Here is a 22,805-nt window from a genome sequence, read left to right as displayed (position 1 = left end):
TACGAAACAAAAACCTGCTAATAATGGCTTAACGGAGCTGAAATGCGAAAATATTAATTTGCCCTCGTCGCAACACCTCTGATCGGCACTTATTCTTAATGCGCTCTCATTTTGTTTTCGATAGCAAAGGCACGACGATGTAGTTAAATTGATTTTATTAGTGTTATAGCACTTAAATTAATTATTAATTCAATCGTGGGTTTACACCAAATGAAAATATGACCATATATTGAAATTTTGATCAGTCGTCGATATCATCCTTCAGACAAATACATCTTTGATTCATTGAAAAAATCCCGTTTGCTCCAATAATCCCCTTAATGATAAAATTTGAACAGGGAAACAATTAAAAATTTATAATTTACATATTTAACTCAGTTAGAAGACTTTCGATATTTAATATTGTACTGCAACATGGAGGTCAGTTTTTTATTGGTGAGGTTAAAACCCTTAAGAAATTGTGAAGAAGTTCTGAAGAATTGTGGAAGAAGAAGAACTTCAAACTTAAATAAATGTATATTTCGAAGGATTCCCCGGAGAGACAGTCAATATATCAGAATGGTCTATGAAGGAAGAGTAACGACAGACAGAGGAACAGACCAAATTTTCATAAATTACCTATTGCATTTAATAAAGCAAGGAAGTGCGTACTTCGATGTATCTATACCGTAATAGTTTTTGGCAGTGTCCACTTCCGTTTCGCGGCACGAATGCTAATTAGGCAAGTATGTACCTACGTAATTTAATTGAAATAGTGAATAGGTTACAGCAGCTGTTTTCGGAAAAGTACAAAAAGTTTTTACTTATTGCATTCTTTTTTTAAAAATCTTTTAGTAAATTCAATTCATTCTGGGGTAACCTATTAGACACAAATATTTAATAAATATGCGTCCTCCTCCTCGAAAATCGAGGAATAATTATAATTACTCATGGCTCAAACGATTCGATAACCTCTAATAACGCAATACACGCCACAATTCGATCACATTTTGTTTTTCCTTTAAATAAACAATCAATGTGTCCATTAAAGCCGCGGACTACCTACTCTACAATATTGATTAACTGCAAATAGCTGCCGTATGTGACTCACTCTAATTCCAAATATTCGCGTAGACTGTCGGAAATTTTCATTACAAGAAAAATGTGTCATTAGCAGCTGTAATACAATCAATTTGTCTGGGGAAACTTTATGAAATCGAAATACCAACACAATAAAACAATTTGGCACAAAACGATAAGGATGAGATTTTTAATTAAAAAGCAAATATGACTACCATATGATTATTCTTGTTAAATATAAATATTTAGTCATACCGTGATGCAATAAAGCTTGGAACTAAACACCGCAGATCACCAAAAAATTCATTAAGTACTTCTTCGGCATTGGGGACGTTTTCTCGACGAAATTGATGCCCGATTTCAAAAAACAAATGATCGGTCACTTTCAGATTAAGCAGTGCATAGCGAGCGATTTATAATCGGCGCCCGCTCTAGGGAAACTGGATGGGAGCTGAGAATGTTGGGAGAAATGGAGAGCAACTGGGGAAAAGATTAAGGGAACTTGAGAATAAATTGAGAGAAACTTAGGGGGAGAGATGAATGGGATACCCAAAATTCTAGATAAAACTATTGGTACCTTTCTATTTGAAGAAGAAACGAGGAACGAGGGAGATGTGAGAGAAAACGAAAAATGACCTTTGGACTGTTGCGCCGGTCTTTCCTAGCTCATACCTGGTAAAAAAATATCAAAAAACCTTTTGTGCAAATGTCAACTATAGATGGTTGCGCATCCACAGAAATTATTTTTGAATGTTCCATTTTTACGGTGTCAATAGACTTTTTTAAATGGAACACCCTGTATATTTTTAGTTGTTTCATTGTCATTTTTTAACCTCTGCATAGAAACCTATTCACTTTTTGTTTTTTTGGCAATATCAAATTTTTAATTTTTTCCGAATATTTGCCCATGAGCAACCATTTTGATAAATCGTAGGGACCTTGATTTTAAAGTTAAGAAATTTATTTAATCTGAATAAAAGGAAACACTTTGGTAATGAGAAAGTTGAAAAGTGTTCACATAACAATATTTCCAAATTTCAAAGTATCATAACTATTTTTTTTTCAAATGGAAATACCACCATTTTATTTCTCTATTCGATAGTCTTGTGTGCTCTTTAATTTTTTTAAGGGGTGTCCTGTGATTAAACCTCGTAGTTTTTAAGTTATTCAATATTTTTCACAAAAATAGTTACACATTAATTAATTACATGTTCATAAACAGAAGTAGGCCGTGAAAATAAAAAAACCAAAGAATGCCAGACAGTAAACAAGTGCCATATTTTTCTGATTTGCTGCAAGGGTAGGTACTCCTTATTTCGTAGTAAAATAAGATTATTTAAAAGAACTAGTTCATCTTTTTCGATATTGCCTTTTTAATTAATCTTATTTTACTACGATATAGGGAGTACACTTGCAGCACATAATTTATTTGTGACACTTGTTTACTTTCTCACATTCTTTTGTTTTTTATTATCACGGTCTACACAGATTTATAAACATGTAATTGATTAATGTGAGAAATAAAATAGTGGTAGTTATGACCTCGGTTATGACACTTTGAAATTTCGAAACTTTACTATTTTTTTGTGAACACTCTGTATCACTAAATCCAACTTTCTCATTGCCAAAGTGTTTCCTTTTATTCCCATTAACATTATTGATTAAAGGTTTTTTAAATTTTAAAATTAAGTGGGGCTTGCTTATGGGCAATTATACGGAACAAAATTAATTATTTGGTAACATTGACAAAAAGCTAAAAGTGAATAGGTTTCCAGACGTTAAAAAATGACATCGATACAACTAAAAATATACAGGGTGTTCCATTAAAAAAAAATCAGTAGTCTATTGACACCGTAGATGCGTAACCATCTATGGTTGACATTTGCATAAAAGGTTGTATGATATTTTTTACCAGGTATGAGCTAGGAAAGACCGACGCACTGTTGCGTGATCCTGTATAGAACACCCTGTATGTCTTACAACGACGCGACATTGGGATTGCGGTTGTCGATACGGTTCCTTTAATTAAATTAGAAAACTTGACTTAGCGATGACGCACCTACTTCGTTAAATTCCTTTGGAAGTGTCCAAAACATGCGGGCGGGCATTCCTAGTGAAAGTGGAATTAGCGATTGTCTAATTAAGGTCCATTAACCACACCATGTCGTGACTTAATGGTACCTATATGTGGCTTTTTCTAAATTAACGTTAAGCACAGGAAAGAAAGAGACGAGAAAATTAGAACCAAAATCTGCACTATACATAATGTATGTGAGATATCATTCAAAACACCGATTAAATATTAACTAACGCTACAATTTCCTGGACCAGTTTTAATTGATTAAGTTGTTTGTATATTAATGCTGAGCTGAGGGTCATATTGATTTGAATTATGACTGTTTCTAAAGCATGCAAGAGTTCACTGATCCAGGATCTTAGTTTATTCCAGAATTAGGAATACTAATAAAACATATGGGCACGCATAATATTCTGCCAGGTAGATACAGGCCGCTGTCAATATGATTTATTACTATTATGAGTATACAGGGTGAACATTTTGTCTGGAACACTGGATATATTTTCAAAACAAGATTTTTTCAAGAAACTTATAATATCCAAAACTACCAATCCTCGTTCCTTAAATTTGTGGCCAGTGGCGTACTTCTGCATGGTCAAAGGGGACATTTTTTTTAAAAAGGGAAATGTCAAAGGAATTAATTGTATCAAAAGTAATTAAAAATGCATAAGTAAATCTATAAGCTTAAAATGTACTTATAGTGGATGAACTGGACTATTCAATGGAAAGCACTATTTTTCGTGAGGTACTATTAAAGAATGAACTTTTGTAATACGACAACAAAAAAACATAATCAAACTAGTAAAATGATAAAATTAATCACATCTATTTTCGAAATTTTGAGTTTTTCCCTTAAATTTGATTATGTAATATAAGTCTTTTTATGCTGCTATATCGAAAAAATTGTGCTCCTTAATAATACATGTATTGAAAATAAGCAGATGCCATAAAAAAATGTCCCCCGTAACTACGCAGAAGTACGTCCCCCAATTTTTTTTTTACAATTTTCAATTCCATAAAAAACTTAAAAAAAATGGGTTCACCTTGTATAGTATACCTCTCATTTGACTCCATACAGTTTCGGGTTTGCGCATGCGCAGGCTTATTTTATTTATTTTTGTATGGCATTTGATACAATTGGAAGTGAATTTTGATTATTAATAAATCCCAGATTTTAAATTCATTTATTGTTTCAGGTAAGCGGATACTTCAGCTACATGGCATCAGAATGGCAAAAAAACTCGATGGTTTTTCTGAGTGAGGTTTGTGATTGTTTTTTTTTAGTTGGTATTAATTGTCTCAGGATGTAAATCTGAAAGCGTTTTGGGCATTCTGTAAAAGTATCAGGCCGAAGAACCGAGTCGTACAATGGGTTCGGATAAACACACAGTTAATTGATTGGCAATGAGAAATTTTTATTACGAAACCCCCCCCCCCTCTTTTTCAAAAATTGTACTTGGCAGCATTAAAGGCATGTGTATGCAAAATCTGAGAGCAGTTGGTTGTCGCATGTAAAGGCTATGCACGTTTTAGATTCAAAAATAGCCCCCCCCCCCCCCAATTTTGAAAGTAAAACGTACATATCTTTCATGCGACAACCAACTGGTCTCAGACTTTGCGTGCGTATGCCTTTAGTGGTGCCAAGTAAAATTTTTGAAAATGATAGGGGGGGGGGGGGGGGGGAGATCGACCATACGTTCTACCCTTCATGGTATTCTCATCAACAGTTTCACTGAAATGAATTGGTTCGTACAAACTAGAACTTTTCTGCGCTACTCCTTTTCGAGATCAGTAGATGCCCGGAGGGAAGAGGGAGGGGGTAGAAATTAATGTTATCTTCATGGTATTCCAATTAAAGGTGTCAACAAAAGAAACTATTTTCTACCCACTACCGCCCTACTTTCTTAAATAAATAAAATAAAAAATAAATAAAAAAAAGAAAGAAAACATCGATAAATATAGACGTTATCCATTTAGTAAGTTTGTTCGGTTTTAAAAAATGCGGAGTTGTTGGGCACAATTTATACTTGTTCGGATTTTATATACAGGGTGTTCATTTGAAAACTTCCCACCACCGATTTATCGAAAACCACTGATTAAAGGAAAAAACGCCGAGACACGTCAAGGGATTAGTCAAGGGGGACAACTTTTTAACCAAAAACTACTTCACCCCCTTTCACCCTCTGCCCCCCAGGGTAATTCCCTTAACAATTTTAAATGACAAGTGGTATCGAGTAATAGCTCGTTTGAAAGGTCTTTCGAAGTCCTTTATTTTGACGTTGAAACGTTGATGCGGTTATCTACAGTGTGTCCTTTTTATTATTGCTGGGGCTACGAAATAGTAAATATGAAGCATTAGTTTTGCAAGATTACACTATGGTAACTTCATTACGCATTTGCAAATATGTGGACATAAGGAAGAATTGGGGTAATGTCCTAATTTTGTTGCGGAAAACTAATGGCTGAAATACATCCAGTATTAGTAAGCAACTCGTATATGCAATTACGGAAATGATGCCGTTTTTAAGTTACAAGGGCACTATTAATTGGTAACAGACCGTTATATTCCTCCTACTGTTACCGCTAAGTTTTCTTTGAAAGTTCTTCGCAATGGCTATGTACCGTTCCTTGTTGAAGGCATCACCTTGCAAGTCATTTACGCGAAATTACTCGACGAAACCCAAAGTAATTAGATTAGATTAGAACAGTCTACATGCATGTTTAATAAATACCTCGATAAATACGTCGCCGTGTATGTAATTTTATCAGGCAATGGACTGAATCAGAGGGTTAATGTTTTAAATTCAAATGATCTTTGTGTTGTCGTTTTTTGACTTGGTAGCTTTCCTGCGATTGTAATCAATACTAGTAAAATAACCTTGTGAAGTAACCGTGCTGATAAGGACAGTTCCTTTGTTTTGGTTTTGGTATTAATAACAAGGAAATATCGTGGTCTTGCCCTTTTTTATCTTTAAACTAAGATAGAGAGCAAAATTTTTCCTTTGAGTGGCCAAACTGTTTTTAGTGTAAGATGCCGTAATTTGGAAATGGAAAACGGCACTTACGCGCCACGTGTCGTTATGCAACTTGCACGTTTATTAATCTCGCCGCGAAATAAAAGCCTGGAAAGGCACCCTTTCGCACGTTTGTGCGAAGTGGAAAATGTTGTTACGCACAAGGAGCCCTATTAGGAAATTGCCGAGAATGAGTTGGCCTATTTCGTGTAATAGTGACGGAAATCGGGCGCAAGGATTATTCCATTGCTACCTACATTCGAACTTCCCTTGAACTGTTTATTTAAATTTGAGGAACCAAACTTTTGTTGAATACATTTCATGAGCGGGAACGTTTGCAGTATCGACGTGTAGTTGTCGATCGATCGAACTGTCTTAGAGACACAAAGGGCCCATGAAGCAGTCATTAAAGTTGGCGGCAAGACACCATCGAACTTATCACCGGGGGGTGTGGAAGGACCCCCCAGTATATACAAAGATCATAGTCTTTTCGCGAATGGATTTTCCTGGCGGGTATTCCTGAGACTCCGGTGTTATATTCTTCCCCAAAACCTAATTTGCTCGCTAATTAAATTTGGTTTATTTACTGGAATGCAGTATGGAAATGTCCAAAATTACCCTCGAAATTACCCTTATAACTAAGGGTTTTGACAGACCACAAAAGCACGAATTAATAGTCTTTAATGTTTTTACCGGTTGCCGTTTTTTTAATTAACACCTTATATAAACAAATTAGGTGCACAACTTTGATTAATGAACTGGTTTTTTAACACAACTTCGCACTCCAAATATAACGCAATGTAACGTGTTGCACCTGGGACCCCAACGCTTTCGTGATTTAAAATGCACTCGGCAATAGGCTAAGAGGTATACCTAGGCTAACTTCTGAGTATCTACCTTGTAAGAAATTTCACGAGGAGCATTTTCAGATAAAAATATTTCATCTAGCCCTAAAGGTCGCGATATATTTGCAAAAAACCACAAAAAGCCACGAAAATTGATGATTTTATGAATTTCCTAGGCTAAGAGGTACATCTAGGCTAACTTCTGAGTATCTACCTTGTATGAAATTTCACGAGAAATATTTTCAGCTAAAAATATTTCATATAGACCTCATAGATCGCGAGATATCAGCCAAAAAGGGCCAAAACACGGTTTTTGGGGGGTGGTGGGGTGGCTGGAGCCTTTAGCACAGGGTCTGGGGGGTGGGATTTTTAATATGTTGTTTCTGACACCTAACTGAACATATTCCACTATTTTTTTCTTTTCCACCTCAAAATGTCCAGTTTGCCAATTTTACAGTCTCTATCGCCTAGACTATTATAATCGACAGCGTGTTTTAGTTTTGAAGAGCTTTCGTGCTGATACAATAGCGAATATAAAACAAACGCGTAAAATTTCAAACGCGCGAATTTAAGCTTGATGACCAAGGAATAACTTGCGAATTACATACTATTACGGTAAATACGAACAATAGTGGAAATTTTAAACGCAAGAAACTAAATCCTATGACCCCAAAAACTAAAAGAATGGACTTAATTGAACTTTCAAAGGTACCATTCATTATACAAGATCTAAGAGTTTGTATCGACTGTCTTTTTCGTTTTCTTGCACGATTGATGATGCTACAATCATTATCATTAGTTCACTATCAAAAATCATTAAGAAATAGTAATTTTGAATTACGTAGGCGAATGCATGTTGTGAAATGCGAAATTAAAGAACGGTGACCCTTCTGTTTTGATTATAGCGAACGAACATCGTCAGATTTCTCCATAAAATATAATGTTGTCACATCTAATGGATGTGATAAATTCCGGTAGCGGTCCGACCCACTTAATCTACGGCTTTTTAATCTAAATTGCTTGACAGTTAGACTTGTGTGGATATCGTTATGACATGTATAGTGCATTTTCGATTAGATTAGAAATTCTCGATGGTTACATTACGGGATTCGAATTAAATTGAAGTTTTGGGGAATCTTCTGCAAGTGTCAATATTGGCGCTCGCCCAATGCGATGCACTCGACCAGCTTTTGCGTGTGAAAAGTGTATGTGCATCATTCTAAAACACGTGTAGAATCTATTATTGGCAATGGTGCTATACGAGCACACGCTTCGAGCGAGCCGGGGACCTTTATATTACTATGTCCCCGTTTCAGCCCGGAAGTGGAAGAATCTGTTCTTGCATGATCTACATAAATTTGTGGGAAACGTTTTCGATGCTCTATATAAGTGTTTTGCAACGCGTTCGATTTTTCTTCATTGGCAATTTGTAAACCTTCAAAAGCTGGTATTTGGATAAACACTAGAAATGTTGTATTTAATTAGAATTCACTTTTTAATGAAAACGAGTTGTTTATATGACATGATAGGAAACGATTGGGATGCAGGTGTTGCCGTGTTGGTTGTGGTTCACGACACCAATTTACGGCTAATTAAAAAAATGCGTCGAAATCAGTAGGTATTTACCGATGCATTATTTAGGGTCCCTCACCTCTTAAAATTACGCTGGAGAGAACTTGTTTTCTAGACAAAAAGTATAATATCCCGACAGAGAAGGTTATTTTTCGCAAATATGCTCGAACAGGTGCTCCACAGATCATTTCCATACAATAAAAGGTAATAGGTACGAGGAAGATTCAAGCTGTAAGGTGCCATGTTTTCAAAGTAGGACCGTACCGTTTGTACCATAGGGAAAGCGTTGATTTTTCAAAACACTAATTAAGGTAACGTAATCTTTTTTGATTTATATAAAAAATAATGATCAGTTTTCTTTAAGAAATTGCATTAAATTTTTTTTGATTCTTAAAGGAGACGATTTTTCGTAAATGGGCCGAAAGGACTAAAATTGTATCGTGTTTAGTAAGAAGGAATTTAGATTAGTTTTCATATTTTTGCGATTTGAATGAGAATATTCCAATAATCAGTCCTAAAAGTTCTTTTAGTGCAAAGTCTCGCAAAGATTCAACAATATTTCTTGAAGATTTCTAGTCTTTAAAAGACTACAGGCTACAGGTATCTTCACCAAACATCAAGATTCATTAAAAGGGGTCTTTTTTGTACAAAGGATAGTTGGGAGATCGCTCTTGAGATTTTTAAATGCTATTAGTAGACCGTTAACACCTTCGAAAACGTAATAGGAGTTTCGAACATCCTTCAATTGTTAAATAAAATTCGTATATTAAACGCTCTTAAAAATTATTAAAAGCCTTAGGGATATTCAGGAGTATCAGGCTCGTACCTGCTGTTTAACCTTCATCTTGTAACGTAAATTTAATAAGGGAGATTTATAATTAATTAACGGTCTTAAAATGAATTGATTTATAACAATTAGAAGATTATTTATCACTCACACATGACAATTTATAACAGCGCGAACTACTTATTACTTCGGCGTTGAAATTGGAACTGTGTGAATCGCAATTCGATTTCCTTATATAGCAAATACCGGTCGATTTCGAATGTTCTCGAACAAACATGTCATATTTCCTGGAAAGATTGTGTCACATCAGCCTCCGTTCGACTAATCTGTCATGGCGCCTCGATGTCTATCGCGATTTTTGTGCAATATAGTGACTTTTTTATAGTCTTTCAAAGGCTAAACAGTCATCAACAAACCTCCAGATTCGTTAAGAGGAGTCCTTGGTCCTTGGAAGTTCAATTTAAGTATGATTTCTCACGTAAACAACCATTCCAAAGGTGACTCGACAGCAACTCATTTTTGATCGCATTGTAAAAACTCACCTAAACCAGTAGAACTTTCTTTGACACGTGTTAATTCATCTTCATGAAGTGATAAAATTAAAACATGGGTCAATTATACGAGGAGGAATTAATAGAATTTACTAGCAGCTTACGTAATTAGCAAACTTAATTACAATTACAAATAATTGACGGCGGAACGTATAGATTCACAAAGGCTAAATTTTAATTAATCATTTCGACAACGTTAAATGTAATTAAGTCGGTTTTTGGACCACGCCCCCAACGGCGGCATTTGCGCCCCCCTTAATTCGACCAGTTCGAGTTTTGTGACTTATAAACAAAAGTGATATTAAATTACGTATTCATTTCAATTATTCAATACAAATGAAAAGATATTAGCTTATTCGTAAGTTTACATTTCACCCCTTTTTTACTAACAAAGTTGCTCGTTTAAGTTGCACCTTTAAGGTCAACGACTACCTACTGAACGCTTTCTTTATCAGTTAAAGATCCATTCTCTTCATTTATTAGCGACGCGCCCTTGCTGTATCAGAGCGGTGCCGTTTATATCAGTGGCATTATTTTCATGAGCATGATAGCTCGTTGGAGAGAGAATTAAAAAATCTAACGAACGTCAGAAGTTAACATGTATTGTGTCAGAACATACTTTAGATTTGTAAATTAACCAATATTCTACTCCCGATAAAGATACAAACATTTCAACATTCAAACATTGCGATGATATTGGAAAATGATTAGGACAATAAAACGAAACGGATAATTTATGATTAATTCCGCAATGAAATCATTCACTCTGAAAAATTAGTCGGTCGCGGTCCACCTCCATGTTTGCTCGAAATGGACCATTTAGGAGTTAAAGGATTCCAATCTTGCATAATGCACAAATAAATCAAGAAACTTTGACACAAGACGTTAGTTAAGGCAGTGCGGAACTCTTATACTTTTCGTATAATTTATGTAAAAGCAAAAGGAGGACGACAATAACACCGGAGCTTAATTGAGGCGGGCTGTATCCCTAATCCCTCACAGTTTTTTTTTAAAAAGGGAAACTACGACACGAATCCCCCCTCGATCTGCACTGAATACTATTTGCGCGTATTGTGAATGCTAATTGCACATCCACGCACCTTCTTTACGAATGTAGCCATGACGCGCAAATTTACAATGTTATAATAACGTTAGGTAACCGCAGTTCTACTTTTTTATGCAAACTTTCCCCAACCTCCTTTTACTGAAAAATTTATGTTATCGATTAGCGGAGGCTTACAAAACCCTTGACATTCTGCCCATCAATGCAATGCGGCGGCATGGAATTATGTCAAGTTCATAAGGACGCAACTTTCGCCACCTTTACCTATCAATTACAGACGTAGGTAACGGATTACATCACGGCGCAGGACGCGTTACACGCAATCGTTGTAATTATAATCGGGCCACTTTAAAGCGTAGCTCGAGCTTAACCCGGCCTATTACGGAAACGCTATTTGGTTAATGTACCTTGAATAAATTTCGTTTCGTGTCTTTGGTTTTGTAAAAACTCAAACGGAGTAAATGGCAGTTGCAGAAATTCTAAAAGGCAAGCGGGTCGGCTACTGGTGAATGCTAAAACAAAATTTAAGCGCACAGCAATTTCGCTAAGCGGGAACAGCAAATGATCGGATTCGGTAGCGGTATCTACGGGAAAGCAAATGCAGGAAATCTAAACAATATCCGCCCTTATAATTAATGAAATGGAAAGTAACAAAAAGCTTACTGGAGCGGTAGAAATTTCTGTGCAAAAAAAAAGCAAAAGCTGTAGATACAGTGCGGTAAATTTAATGTAAAAGCAAAAATGAAACGGTATGAATGCTTTACTTTTTATAAAATTTGGTTATGCCATGGATGGGTCGACGCTTTTACCACCCGACACAGCGTATTCAGATAAGAACGTCCAAAAGTTACAACTTCCTTAATTAATTGTCATTTTAAACTTGGTAAGCAACAAAAACCGAAGAAAGCAGCTGAATTCTTTATTTAAATTCGATTTCTTCCGTTGCTTCGGATTCAATCCGCCTGATATTGATGCATTACGTATTTCGTTGCAGATGCACTGTTCGAATTTCGAAATAGAGGGAAGCCGTCTCGATGGGGGAGAAGTATTGGTTGCGATTGCGGCTCTGGTAACCGAAGGGCGGATTCCTGGCAAGTTGGCGGCGGCTAAAGGTGCCGGGTTTCACGAAGGACCGCACTGCGTACTCAAGAAGACATCTGATGAGCACGTGTGTAATTCCAGCGATCCCTTGGTAAGTGCGTGATTTATTAAGTTTCTCGCCCCCTTTTTAATATGTACTTATACTACTTTGATCCTAAACGAATGCGTCACCACTCGCTAGTTACACGACGCGCTTATTATAGTTTGAGTAATTTAAGATTTAATGGACGTTGACTTTTTAAGGAAGAGCACACGCACTTGATTGGATTACTTCACACATTTCAGAGTTGGTTATTTATGTAGCTGATTATTGAAATAATATTTGAATAAGTAGCGTAAATAACTTAGTACTTAGACGTACGAAAATCAATCTTACCGTGGCAAATTAACTTTATTTTATTATACTTAGAATACAATAGATAACTGTGACAAGAGTGGTAAAACCGTCGCACTCACGCGGGCTGTTAAAGCGTGATTTTCACACATACATTTACACACGATAGATTATTAACACCTAAACATTTAAAGGCCCCCTGGCATACATTCAAAATCCTCCGACATTCCATTCTGTAGATATTTGCACTGAAAGCTTTGACATCACCAATGGATATATTTCTTCCAGACGTCCCAATCGCTCTTTGTGAGTACCCACTTCCGTTCTGGAGATGTAAGGGAATATATCCGATCACGATAAGGAATCGAGGAGGGGGACTATGGTTGGTAGAAATTAACTCCTTTCGTTGAGTTTCGTTGAGTCCTTTCATTAGAGTACCATGAAGGGTCCCCCCCCCCCCCTTCTTTGATAAGGGGTCAGAAAGAAGGACGGTAGTTGGTAGAAAACGGTTCCGGAGTAGAACAAAAAATGCGCTAAAAATTGGTGTGCGGATAATTCGCTTCCTAACAATTCACTCCCAGCAAAATTCGCGCCTAGAATAATTCGCTCCCGTAGAATTCTTTAACAGATTGCCATTTCCAGAAAGCCTCCATTAACGGGCGGCTTTGCAAATGAGTCCACTAATTTCTACCTTATATTTCCAACTCCTACACAGAAATAAATCTTTGTAACGAAGCGCCCAACTTAAAACGCTTCTAGATACCGCGCGTGCAGCGTCGACTCCACAAATATACAGTGTGGCCATAACTTAGGGTATGAAACATCAAGGCTGTATATGTTCGCTTTTTGGTCACAGAACTTCATCCTTTTTGCATTCTTAGTATTAATTATTAATTTGCGCAGGCGCAAACTACGCAGTCACCTTTTTTATTAGAGAGGTGTATTTCTTATGGTTTCCGATTTCCCTATACTGTTCATTCTTATCTTGGATATACAGAGTGCGTTGAATATAACATGCACATTCTCCGTGGGATTTTGTATATTCATAGAACGTAGATTATTGTTGAAAATGTGCAGGAGATACACGTCTTGGATGTCTTATGAACATTCATACCGGCTTATAGCTCAGTGGCAGAGCGTTGGGCTATAAATCCGGAGGTCGGGTGTTCGAACCTGGTTTGAGGTGAATTTTTCATCTGTGGCAGAGATGGGAATTTCCTTAAATCAGTTTCGAGCATTCTGCCGGCTACTCCGAATTAGGTTTTCCTGCAGTTTTCCTAATTCGTAAGGTAAATACCGGAGTAGTATAGAACAACTTAAGACCTTCTGCAGGACAGAGTTGGACTGGGTCAAGCATACAGTGACCCGGTGACCCAGTTAGTTTACTGACCCGGTGACCCAGTTGACCCGGTGACCCAGTTTGACCCGGTGACCCAGCTTGACCCGGTGACCCAGCTTGACCCGGTGACCCAGCTTGACCCAGTTTGACCCGGTGACCCAGCTTGACCCGGTGACCCAGCTTGACCCAGTGACCCATCTTGACCCAGCTTTACTCAGTGACCCGTCTTGACCCGGTGGCCCAGTAATTAAATTATTGTTAGGTATCATCCAAAACAATTTCAAGTAACTTTTAATTAAAAAAAAACTTCCTCAATAATATTCGGCAACAAGCACGTAGCCCAATTTCATTCAAGAGAACTAATACCTAAAAAAATCAAATGCATTTGTTTATAGTTTGTAGTCAAGTAGTCAATAAAAGTATTTAGAGAAAAGATTTATTTCGATTAAGCTAACTAGTAGAAAAAATTAAATGTGAATGAACACCTGTAAGCAAACTGGTAAGCCCTGAAGCAAAGAAATAACATTATTCTAATACAATTCGGGACATGGAAAGTTTTTTACGGCCGTATTAAAGCAAACATCACAGAAATGGCAGTTGTCCAGCAATCGAATATTATTTTCAACAAACCAGCATTTCATTTATTTCATAATCTGTACACTTGAACCGAGGACACTGACTTAACTGCGTTATTCGATCAAACTAGGTGACTGGGTCGAATTGGGTCCCCGGGTGAAATTGGGTCACTGGGTCAAACTGGGTCAAGTTGGGTCACTGGGTCAAACTGGGTCACTGGGTCTAACTGAAAAGAGTATGACGTGATCGAGCGACCCAGTGACCCAGTTTAATTTAGTGACCCAGGTGACCCAGTGACCCAGTCCAACTCTGCTGCAGGAGCACCTCTAAAAAGTACTATGCGGGTCACTCTGTAATTGGGCGTAAGCCTGTTGAGGGCCTAGAACAAGAGAGACAATAAATAAATAAATAAATTCTTGTACATGCTTCATAAATTGGTATACTGAGAAGTGGATATACCATGAATGTTTCTATAATATGCAAATATGTTCAGAAGAATGCATATACATTCAAAATGGATGTTCCATAGAGGTTCCTCTAATGTACATTTCATCTGCACATAAACAAATTCTTTTTACTGAGTGAATTTTTCTGTTTCTTCAGCCTCTGTATCTTATGAAAATACGACAATGTTGCGTATGCTACAGGATTTACCTATTCGGCGATCATTACTTTTGTCAATGACTGTACTGTACTGGTATATTTTTCTATATGAAAGTTTTTTAACATTTTATTTCCCATAAGGCAGCATTCAGTTGTTTTTATTTCACAAAACAAATAAGCAACGAAAACAATTGAATTTTTTTATATGGCAGTATATCTTTTCATTAGGCCCATTTGATAAAGATTTTTTCTGTCTTTGTTGTCTTATTTAAGAAAATTTTTCAAAAAAAATTATTAGTTAGACATTCATTTCAAGCTTTCGCTTAGTTCACTGCCTTGCAGTTAATAATACAGATATTTTGAACACTTATCGCGATGGAAACCATATTGCTAATTTGATTTAGTCTCCAAGGTAATGACTAATGAGGTACTAACATGTTACATCATCGAAAAGAGAAAAAAAAACTATCGAATGAGCCTAATGAAAAGGTATACTGCCATTAAAAAAAATTCAATTGTTTTTCGTTACTCATCTGTTTTCTGAAATCAAAACAACTGAATGCTGCCTTATGACGGGTAATAAAATGTTAAACAACTTTCATATAGAAAAATTTTGTATACAATTGATATTTACCGATGTACCTATATACTATATTCTATACATAATGGGCACCCTGTATTTAAAGAAGGGATAAAATGCTTATGAAGTTATACAGGGTGTCCCAGGTAGAACGTACCATAGGGGAATGGCAATGTGTTTTTAGGATCCACGAGGCCTTTGAAATTAGCGTTCAACGTACTACTCCAATCAATCAATCTTTATTTGTCCGTATACCATAAATAGGTTTTGACACGTCAGTAAATATAGTAAATATTAAATTAGTACAATGCATATAAAAAGAATAATAAAAACAGTTTAAAATTTCAAATAAATAAAAGGTATACTGCATTCATTATAAGAAGGTAGTAGATGGCGCTGTGTTTGAAGATAAACACACACAGGAAAATTATAAAACGGCCCCAAATGATTGTAAAGTAGAAATATCCAGCACTGCAAACAGAAATAAATCTTGCTAATGACATTTCAACAGTTTAGTTGGCAACAGAAACTACCACCTTGCAAAATTCGCTACTCGTTTTATGTTTCAGTGTAATACTGACTCGTGTTTTAACCAATCACACTGAAAGTCAAAGTTTCCCTATGCTTTCTACCGCTACCTTCTTAAAATGAATACAGTATAGACAAACCATGTGGCTAAAACAGAATAATATAGATTATAAACAATTTAAAATTGTAGTTAAAAAGAGAGAGATAAAATATCAACAAGTAAAGGTAAAAATGACTAAAAAAATAAAATAAAAATAAATAATAAAAATACTACTACACAGGTACACAAAATTAAAGTAAACAAAACAATGAAATAAATAAATATTAAAATTATTTAATAGTTCTCCAAGGCGTATGTAAATATTCAGTTTCTTCTTTCTAGCATCAGGTAAGGGCAATAACGTACGTTGAACGCTAACTTCAAATACATATCTAAGGCCTCGTGGATGCTTCGCGAAAAAATACATTAATTCAGTTTACCTATGTGCGTTCAACCTGGGAGTTCTGGGACACACGGTATACATAAGATGCACATTTTGGATTTAAAAGGCACATCCCACATAGCAGACCTATATACATTGCATATACCATGTACATTCCACGTGGGATAATGTATATCCATAGAATGTGGAAAAGTATGTCGCAAATGTCCGATGTATGTGCATGGGATATAAGTTTTGGATGTCTTATGTATATGCATCAGACATGCTATGTGTATTGGTATACTGACAACTGGATATATCATGAATATTCCTGTAATATGCAAAAGATGTTCAATAGGATATTCTATGTATGTTGTATACATTCAGAATGGATGTTCTATAGAGATTCCTCTAACATTCGGGAAGTTTACTAGCATCCATACCGGAGCTGGGCAGTATTCGATTTTGTAAATACTTTTTAGTATTCAAATCCTTTAAAGTATTCAAATACTTTGTAATTAAATACTTTTATGGAAGCAGTATTTGTATTTGTAACTCAAATACTTTCACAAATATTTAGTCAATTTCGAAAGAAAATTCAAAGGGCTGTAACTTTTGAACTAGTAGCCCAATCTTGGAACTGTTTGAAATTATGGATTCTACAGGCCACATTCTATAAGAAAATTTTTTTTCCGGGTCATTCTGAGACAATTTTTTTTTCGGGCCTCAAAAAAGGCAGTGTACAACCTTCCTTTTTTACCAAAAATCGACTGCACCAAAATTTCTCGGGAAAACACTTTTTCTTATTAATTTTGGTGCGTAGAATCCAAAACAATTCGTACTTTTTCGATAAGACTTCTCAATCAAAAGTTATAGACTAGAAACCAATTTCGAAAGAAAATTCAAAGGGCTGTAACTTTTGAACTAGTAGCCCAATCTTGGAAGTGTTTGAAATTATTACTTTTACTCCCCTTAAATTTGTATATAACAATAGAAATATAAAAAAAGCTAACCCCATACAAAGTATAACTTGATTTTACTTTTTAAAGTAATTACTTTTCAAAGTATTCGAATACTTTTGAAAGTATTCGAATACATTCTAAAGTATTTGAATACTTTTCAATGTATCTGTATCTAGTATTTGCTTGTGCTGGACGTAAAAGTATTTAGTATTCAAATACCTTTGATTTGTGTAAAGTATTTACTATTTAGTATTCAAATACTTTTTGAAAAGTATTCTGCCCAGCTCTGGTCTATACCTTCATAAATAAATTCTTTTCACGGAGTGGAGCTTTTTGTTTATTAAGTCTCTTAGTGTACAATGGAAAATGTGCTTAAGAAATTATTATTGTTTTATTTAACACTGTAGTCTTGAGTCATTTTGATCGTGTTCTTGTTCAACACTATAATAGGGCGAGTTCATAACAAATAGGTTGCTAACATACCTGCCATTCTTGTCCTTATATTAATTCCCATCCAGTCTTTACATCTCACTAGCACATATTTGCAACTTTAGATCATGCACACACGAAATAAAAATCATTACTTTCACTGTCAAAATTAGACAAACAAACTCATTAATAACTCGCAGAATAACACTCCTGATTTTAGAAAAATGAGTTGTATTTGCAATAGCACCTTACTATCTTCATCGCCGTAATTCACAGAAAATGAGACGCTAACGTTTGTAACGTCGGTAATACAGAACACGCATGTATCAAATCCAAAACGCATATACATAACATATAATCCCATGTATATACATAGCACATCCAAATTGTATATTTATAGAATATCCATACTGAACATAACATACATATGCCTATCCTATAATGAATATACATAGTATATACATAAGATGGACAGGATATTCCCTGTACATTATGGATTTATGTATATACATAAGATATCGAATGCTATGTGGGATACATAGGATATCGAATGGTATATGAGAGGTGTTTCCAGATTATCTTGGGCGTGCTTCATGACCTTATTAAAGAGACACAAATTCCTTCTTTTTTGTCGCGATCTCGATCTCTGCATTGAAAAATTGGGTTTCAATAAACAAATGACTGAACAAGGAATTCAGCAAACGGCGAGGGCAAAACATCAAATCCCCCCCATAAAGCCATCATGAATTAAGGCTAGACCCATTGCTGATGGTGCATCCAATAAAGGCTACATTATTGATCCAACAGTACGGATGGAAACATTTATTTTCCAAATCGTGCGTCGCGATGTTATATTACAATACGATAAGTAGAACAAAATCATAAAAAAGAAACCGTGTAAATTTAACAAATTGTATTTGCGGCGGGGGGAGGGAGATTAATAATAAAGCTCGTCAAGCCCTTCAAAGGATAACGATTATGTAATGTAATTCAGGTAACTATTACATTAATGAAGGCACTTTCGTTAACCATAAACGCACCAAATCGTGATTTCCTATTTAATACACCCAATCAACACATAAAATCTAAGTACTAGTTGGTTATATAATACCTTTTGAAAATGAGAAATAGCACGTTGATTGGTTCATTTGGGAATTACCATCGATCCATCTTTTACATTGAAAGTGTGGGTAGATAGGCAATCTGATTTACCTCCCGTTCTATTTTGAATTATTATGGTTTTCGATAGAATAAAATGCCTTTATTTATGCTAAAATGCATTGTTCAAGTGAACCGTGTTTTCCAAAAACAATACAAAGGTTAAAATATTCAACTCGCTGCAGGTCGAGGAGAAAATACTATAATATGCAAAATATTACTTGTATAGGTAACCTTCAGTTTGGTTCTCATATGGCTTTCATCCAGAATTATTTTTATGTACACATTTGTACTTAGCGTGCCATTTGATTCGTGTACATAATTAATTTAATAAAAAAGAGTGCCAAATAGACTAGACTGCAGTGTTACAGTACAATGAATTTTTTTGAATTTACCTAATATGTCCCACATACCTACATTCATATTCCACTTAACTAACGCAAAATTAGAAAGTAAAAGCCGGGTGGTGGGTACCTACTATATTCATTAAACACGTTTTACTTAAGAGCTATAAATATAATGATAAGGAACGCAATTTTCATACTTGCTCAGTATTTTTGTCTGGTTATCTGGAGTGTTGTAACCTTCAATTAAAATTACTTCCAGTAGAAAAAAACAAAAACAAAATGCATATCCCAGGTTTTGAATTGGACTATTCCCGAAAATGGAAATCTACCAAGTCCTTGGGTCAAGAGAAAAAAGAATCTCGACTCTTGGACCATCACGCAAACATCTAATGTTACAAGCGAAGTGTGTAGAGTAGGTACACGTGCCAAAAAAGTAATTAATCACACATAAATCCACTTTATAAGCAATTTCATGGAACTTAAACCTAGTTAAAAATGTTGCGAAAGCCCTCGTAGGTACCTTTGTAAAGATAGTTGTGCAATAAAGTTATCGTTTACTGCGACATTGCACGGGCTGTAATTTGAAATAGATTAATCGCAAAAATGTGAAAATGTCGACATAAAATCGCTACCATTATTACATTGACATTGTAGGGTTAAATTGCTCAATTTACCTAGATTTTCCTATGCAAAAAGTGGGACAACGCAAATCAGTCTGTATAGTGTACAATTATTACAATCGCTATAAAACACGTGCAATTCACGCCTTCGTTTAAAAAAAAAACGAGTTAATTGCGGTAATACGAAACAAACCTTGAATACTTTCATTTACTGAACGGATGAAAGTATAAAGCTACTTTCTCGGTGAACATTTCACGCCGATGGTTCCCCTTCTCGAAGACAAAGTGTACAAATTGAAAATACAGGGTGATGTAACAAAACAATTGGGCCACTTATAAATTGTTGGCGTACTAGAAGTTCGCTGTTTCTACAAACCAAAACATTCCAAGTTGTTTTTTGAAACACCCTGTATAATGTGAGCAGAAGAACACTTTGCTGTATTTACATATTACATTTAAAGAACAACTTTCTACTTGCCCCAGTGCTGAAATTTCAAACCTTCAGACGGACGAATGCAATTCATTGAGGTACAAGCTGCTGTTACATGCGGAATATGTCTGTTTGGCCGTTAGAAGTCTATGTGTACCTCAGTTTTATGCTATTTTTACTATACAAATTTTTCCTTTTATGGTTTTGTTTTGAGGCGTTCGACTCGGAAGAATATACAGGGTGTTTTTTTGGGAGCTTTAGTTGTTTCTGGGAAGGTAAAATAGGTAAGTTTTTGAAAATTTGTACTTAGGAGTTACGCTGAAGGCCGAATCGATGTAAAATATTTTCAAAACGGCCGCACTTCCGGAAACACCGGAAGTAGATAGTAACTTCGTTATTTTAAATAGCAACCCCAATTTTTTATTGGGTTTTTGGATTCTACGTGAAATTTCAGTTCTTTGGATACCCATATGTCGATATCTGTCATTTATGGTTTTTAAGTTATTTGGACTTTAAGAAAAAAAATGGCGGATGCAGATGGTACCTTGATAATTGATTACTTGAAAACGGTTGTAGTCATGGCATCCTATTTTTATCAGTGCATATAGAATGAATACAGCTTTCTTTTAGTGTACTTAAAAAAAGTTAAGTTGCGTAAGACCGCCCCTATGGAGATCCAAATTTATGAAACTTCAAAGACTAAAAACTCAGTTTTTTTAAATGGAATCACCATTTTCTTAATATTGCGTTAGATAAAGGACCGAAATGGGCATATTTCGACAATACATGTTCCTATAGCTATCTTTAACAGTTTCTGACTTATTCCCATTTTATTGAATTGACACTATTTTTTTCGAATTTTCTTTTTAGTATAGTATATAACTTGATTGAGAAGTCTGATCGAAAAAGTACGAATTGATTTGGATTCTACGCACTCAAATTAATAAGAAAAAGTGTTTTCCCGAGAAATTTTGGTGTAGTCGATTTTTGGTAAAAAAGGAAGGTTATACACTGCCTTTTTTTGAGCCCCGGAAAAAATTGTCTCAGATCGACCCGGAAAAAAAATTTTCTTATAGAATGTGGCCTGTAGAATCCATAATTTCAAACAGTTCCAAGATTGGGCTACTAGTTCAAAAGTTACAGTCCTTTGAATTTTTTTTCGAAATTGGTTTCTAGTCTATAACTTTTGATTGAGAAGTCTGATCGAAAAAGTACGAATTGTTTTGGATTCTACGCACCAAAATTAATAAGAAAAAGTGTTTTCCCGAGAAATTTTGGTGCAGTCGATTTTTGGTAAAAAAGGAAGGTTATACACTGCCTTTTTTTTGCCCCGAAAAAAAATTGTCTCAGATCGACCCGGAAAAAAAATTTTCTTATAGAATGTGGCCTGTAGAATCCATAATTTCAAACAGTTCCAAGATTGGGCTACTAGTTCAAAAGTTACAGCCCTTTGAATTTTTTTCGAAATTGGTTTCTAGTCTATAACTTTTGATTGAGAAGTCTGATCGAAAAAGTACGAATTGTTTTGGATTCTACGCACCAAAATTAATAAGAAAAAGTGTTTTCCCGAGAAATTTTGGTGTAGTCGATTTTTGGTAAAAAAGGAAGGTTATACACTGCCTTTTTTTGAGGCCCCGAAAAAAAATTGTCTCAGATCGACCCGGAAAAAAATTTTCTTATAGAATGTGGCCTGTAGAATCCATAATTTCAAACAGTTCCAAGATTGGGCTACTAGCTCAAAAGTTACAGCCCTTTGAATTTTTTTTCGAAATTGGTTTCTAGTCTATAACTTTTGATTGAGAAGTCTGATCGAAAAAGTACGAATTGTTTTGGATTCTACGCCCCAAAATTAATAAGAAAATGTGTTTTCCCGAGAAATTTTGGTGCAGTCGATTTTTGGTAAAAAAGGAAGGTAATATACTGCCTTTTTTTGAGGCTCCAAGAAAAAATTGTCTCAGATCGACACGGCAAAAAATTTTCTTATAGAATGTGTCCTGTAGAATCCACAATTTCAAACAGTTCCAAGATTGGGCTACTAGTTCAAAAGTTACAGTCCAATAATCGACAAAATACGCGAGGTTTTGGATTCTACTGACCAAAATTAATGAGAAAAATGAATTAAGGCAATTGTATGTAAAGTTGGTGTATTTAATAAAATGTATATAGGGTGTTTATTCATTTTTCCTGGCATCCTCATCCATATTTCTTAGCCCAAGCTCATCACACCCACACCGGTACCGGCAATTTTTGAACTTTCAATCGAATTTAGAGGAGAAAATGGCAACCGTGAGGGGGAATGTGTTGATAGCACTGTTACTTAAGATGATCAAAGGATACCATCTCCTCAACCACTCGATAAGTAAAGTGTACCATGGATATAGCAACCCCCAGACTGTTAACTCGAGTTA

This window comes from Photinus pyralis, unplaced genomic scaffold, assembly GCF_008802855.1.
Source record: "Photinus pyralis isolate 1611_PpyrPB1 unplaced genomic scaffold, Ppyr1.3 Ppyr1.4_LG5, whole genome shotgun sequence".
Lineage (NCBI taxonomy): Eukaryota > Metazoa > Arthropoda > Insecta > Coleoptera > Lampyridae > Photinus > Photinus pyralis.
The sequence above is the reverse complement of the archived record's forward strand: the minus strand, read 5'-3'. Positions refer to the sequence as shown.